Source organism: Lycium ferocissimum, chromosome 2, assembly GCF_029784015.1.
Source record: "Lycium ferocissimum isolate CSIRO_LF1 chromosome 2, AGI_CSIRO_Lferr_CH_V1, whole genome shotgun sequence".
Classification (NCBI taxonomy): Eukaryota; Viridiplantae; Streptophyta; class Magnoliopsida; order Solanales; family Solanaceae; genus Lycium; species Lycium ferocissimum.
The window spans coordinates 26,264,078-26,269,563 of record NC_081343.1 but is presented as its reverse complement, the minus strand read 5'-3'; positions in this window follow the sequence as shown (position 1 = coordinate 26,269,563).

The following is a 5,486-nucleotide window of genomic DNA, read 5'->3' as shown; positions in this document are numbered from 1 at the left end:
CTTAATCGATTTGTAAACAATTATTGGCCTATATCCTTTAAAATACTGTAAAATGTGATGCCACTTCTTTGGCAAGTTAATACCAGGAAAATGCACCTTACACAACAAGTATATGCTAAGATTGATTTCATAAATCACCTGTTAAAGGACATGGTTCCTTCATGTAGCTGATTATTCCTCCATTTCCAGATTTGCCATACTATAATTGCAGGAATTTCTTTGAAAACAGATTTCAACTTGTAATGACATTCTGCTTCCCACCAAGATCTGATAGCATGTTTAACTTGTACAAAGTTCAAGTTCAAACCTGCTACAGAATTGAAAACTCTCCATACCTTATCAGCAAACTCTCCAACAAGAAATAAATGATGCATTGTCTCCTGATGAGGAATACTATAACAACAACACTTTGAAACTACATCAATACCAATACTTGCCACTACTTCATCAACTGGAACTTTAAATTACCATAATCTCCATAAGAAGAAGGATATTTTTAAAGGCAAACCTTTTATCCATATGTTTTCAAATGGAACTGTCACTTTAGCTCTTTGCCTTAAAAGTTCTGTTACACCGTGGTTTTCGCGTCGAGATTCGTCGTGTCGCTGGTTCTAGTCTTGGATACGGGGGTTATCTAAGTTAAATGAAATTGACCAAGTTTATCTTATCGTTATAAAGGGTTAAGTTCATGTTTAGCGGTATTGGAAGGATTAAAGGTTGAACAAATCGATGAAGAACATGTTTGGGGAAAAGTGGGTTTTTACGGTTAGATATACGGCGTATAATTTTACGACCGTATATCTGGCCGACCTCCACCGTAAATTGACTCCCGTAAAAAAGGGAACCATTTGGTGGGATTTTTACGGCTCAATTATACGGACCGTATAATTTACTACGGTCGTCAGAAAGTTGACAGAAATCCGGCCGGCCGATTTTTTTTAAGTTATATATATCCGACCCTTACTCATTTTATTTCATTCTCAATATTTCCCAAGTTCTTGAGAGCTCTAGAACCTTCTTCCAACTATATTTAACCAAACCCAAGTGAAATCAAAGATCAAGAGGCAACAATCAAGAGATTCAAGTGTTAAAAAGCTTACTAGGGTTTGTGAAGCTCAAGATTTCCTTTGGTGTTGATGTTGGAGGTTTCACTCTAGTGGAGTAACTTGATCCAAGGCTTGTTCTCGTGTGATTAAGGTAAGTTTTTACATTCATTGCATATAGTTAAGGTTGGTTGATTGTTATACAATTTGGTTGAAAAAGGAAAAATGAAAGGAAAGTTCAAGTATGAGTTTGAGGATATTTTGAGCTATAAATTAACTTGAGTTATAATTTTTGGCATGTTGCAAGTATAATATTGTTATGGATGTTCATAATGATGATGAGGAAGTGTTGTATACGAGCGCATATGGTGTTGTGTTGTAGTTATTATTACAAGTTGATTATGAAGAGGAGTTTTGGGGATAGAATGGAGCATAACTTGAATGAAGTCTCTTAATTATGGTATTGTTGATAATATTATGGTTGATTGGGATTTGTTTTGGAATTTGGTAGAAGTAGATGAAATAGGGGAAATGCTGCCCAGTTTTCGCTAGCTCACAAATTATACTAGTTTGAACTTAAGAGTGTCTTTGAGACCTAACCTTGGTATGAACCCTCTTGAATGTAGATTCTTCGGGTTTTGGAGGAGAACATTAAGTGGTTAAGAAGACATAAAGGTATGTAAGGCTAACCCTTCTTTATTAAGGCATGATTCCATTATTGTGCACCTATACATGAAATTCATGATGTCTTCCGTGATAACCCCATTCCTAGTAATGCTAAAGCTCATAGTTCTTGATACTCTTATGATACCATTGATCTCGTCTTACGATAGTGGGTCTTTTGAGGAAAGATATCGTGATGAGGATGATGATGTTACTTTTACTTGTGCATTTATATATATATATATATATATATATATATATATATATATATATATATATATATATATATATATATATATATATATATATATATATATATATAGAAACTATGTTGTGACACCGAGCCTATATGGCCCGGTATGATATCTATTACGCGCACACCACTGATCAGTTGGGTACGGATAACATCGAGCCTTGTTATGGCCGGGTACGGATGACACCGAACCTATATGGTCGGGTATGGTATTACTATATGTATATGTATGGATGTATGTATATGTATGGATGGTCTTCTTTAGAGAAAGGGTAAGTAAGTATGATGAACGCCTCAAGAGGTATAAATGGCTCTTCTATCTTATGTTATCCTTCATGTTTTTATCATGTTACTACTTATGCTTTACATACTCAGTACATTGTTCGTACTAACATCCTTTTGTTTGTGGATGCACAGGGAGACAGACTCGACCCTTAGGCTGCTTCATCAGAGATTGCCTAGAGAAGCTCTATTTGATTCGGAGTTGCAGCCATTAGTACTATTCTTTTATGTATTTATATGGGTATGGCGGGGCCCTGTCCCGTCTTTATGGTGTCACATACTCTTTGTAGAGGCTCATAGACAGTTGTGTATAGCTAGACACCTCGCAGCCTTGTGGGCTTATATGTAGTATATCATTTTGATAGCCTTGTCGGCTTGTGTGTATATATATATGGGCATAGTTAATGATGTTGATATAAAAGTGCCTTAGTTCGATGGAATTTGTATTATCGATGCATAGAAATTACGAGTTAGCCATGTGGCTCACTTAGATATGATTGTGGAAGTATGATGAGAGGTGCTTGGTAGGTTAGTTCCGGGTGCCCGTCATGGCCCTACTGTTTGGTCGTGACAAGTTCTCATGCACTCCCAACTATAAATTTTTCTGAACTAATAACCATCTACCATGGTGTGTCCCAATCATTAGAGACATACTTAATATCAATTTCATGAGTTATATGATGCACTAACCCTTTGTGGAAACAGTTGCATGAGCTTTTCAATATTCCAACCTCCTTCTGTCATCAGTTCTGAAATATCTTAAAAATTTTCATTGTCGGGCCAGTTCTGAGGCATAACAAAACTGAGAGCACCCAGTTTAGTCCAATTGTCAAACCACACATTTGAACTACCATTCTTTGGTTCCCACCATATTTCTTGCTTAATATTGTCCTTTGCTTCTAATATCATCTTCCAAACTTGAGAACCCCCTCTCCATTGCACCAGTTATGGAATCTGTTTATTGCACTACTTATTCCACATAGAGTTAGCCCATGAAGAACTAGAGGTCCTAAATTTCCATCAAATTTTAGCACACAAAGCTTTGGAAATGTCAAAAATAGACCTGAATCCAGTCCTCCTTCATGCTTTGGTAAACACATGTTCAACCATATTGATCAATGCCTGCTTCTTCCTTCTTCTTTGTTATTCCAAAAGAACTTTGCAAAAATCTTATGCAACTCTTCAATAACACATTTTGGATTCTAACAGTAGATAGGAAACAGATAGGGATGCTTTTTGTCATGACCCAAACTGGAGGGCCATGACGGGCACCTGACCGTACTAGTCAAGCACCATCTGACATGCATCTGGGACATCAACATAAACATAGGTGGCCAGTAGGAACATCATATGATACTAAATAGACTCATGAGGAACATGCATATGACAACTAATCTGAAAGACTCATCTGTGTGAGTATACTAGACATACTATATGAGCCAACAAGGCTGTCATGATGTTACACCTCGAAAAAATTTTCCGTTGATGCACAGTGAATAGACTAATGAGAGCACGAAGTATACGATATTGCAATAAGTAAGGAATGACATTTGATGACCCTAAGTAAGATCTCAAATACATTCGATGTTAGACGAGAAAGTTTGCCAATAGAAGGCAAGACATACAATAACTATCAGAAGAGATTTACAAGTAACAAGTTAATGATGATTTAATGATGTTTTAGAGAAGAGTTATAACATCCCTTAGATTGATAATGAGGTGATAAACAAGTGTCAAGAAGGTTCCATAAGGATTGGAGATCAAACGAGTCGACGAGAACGAGTTCGGATTAACTGGGCATTATACGGCCAAACATACTGGCCGTATAAAACATACGGACCGTATGTTCAGCCGTATAATCAGTCCAGAATGTCACCCCTCTTTGGACAAAATCTACATCCAGACATACGGTCAGTATAAATTATACGGACCGTATGTTGGTCCGTAGAATATGGTCGGGACAGATTTGTGTATTTAATAAGGGACCAAGTCTTATTTCATTTCATTTCCCTCTTCACACCACTTCTCTCTATAATATCTCTCTACATTTCTCCTACAAGATTTCCAGAGAAATTAGTGTTCAACTTCATCAAACCAAGTGAATCAAGTATAAGAAACCCATTAAAGTTCATTCAAGACAAGAATCCAAGTGAAGGCAAAACTAGGGTTTTGCTCGAGTGAGGTGTTTGCACCCAACGTTCATTCCTACACCATCTAAGGTAAGTTTTATGATATTTCCATATTGTTTAAGGTATTTGAAAGTTGAAACACTTGGATTGCAAAAGGATATAGAAATGAGTCATGAATGTTGGAATAGTGTCACTTTTGAGTAAAAGTTTGGATTGAGTTATGATTCTTGATACATTATGACTATAATCATGTTATAAATATACTGAGAACATGGAATCGACATTGTATATGAATGAACGTAATCGTGTGATATGACCATGAATATGGATGATTGGAAATGAATTGAGAAGTAAGGATAATGTAGGTGAATAAAGGCTATTGTGATGATGTTGTGAATGTTATTATTGATGTTTGAGAGTTGATATATGATATGGGGAAGTCGTATAAATAAAGGAGATGCTATCCAATTTTCTCTAGCTTTAGTCATGTATGCTAAGTCATCGATTTCCTAATGATAGTATAACTCTAATGAAGGTAGAAACGTGAGCATTGAAGGAGAACGTGCAAGTGATAGAATAGTTGAAAGGAAAGGTATGTAAGGCTAACCCTTCTTTCATAAGGCATGGTTCTTTGGCCAACTATCCATTCTTCTATGAGTCTATGATATCCCCTAGATGATTCTATCTTTAAAAGCTATTAAGCTCATGATCCTCGATATGTTACGATTGTACTAAGTTCCTTATATGATGAGAAATCCTCCAGGGATAGATGTAATGAACGATGATATAAATGATGCTAAAGAAGTTTATGAGCTTATATGTATATGTGCCTATATGTGGCTATTATAAAACCCCGAGCTTATATGGCCGGGTAGAATATAGTAGATATGTATATATATAATGCGTGCGCACCACTGCAGTTGGGTACGGATAATACTGAGCCTTGGTAGGGCCAGGTATGTATAACACTGAGCCTTGGTAGGGCCAGGTATGTGAGACACAGAACCTTCATGGTCGGGTATGCTATGTAAAGGCTATGTATATGCAATGTATATGATGTGTAAATGATATGTAAATGATATGAATATGAGTATGAATGGAAATATGAATACGAAT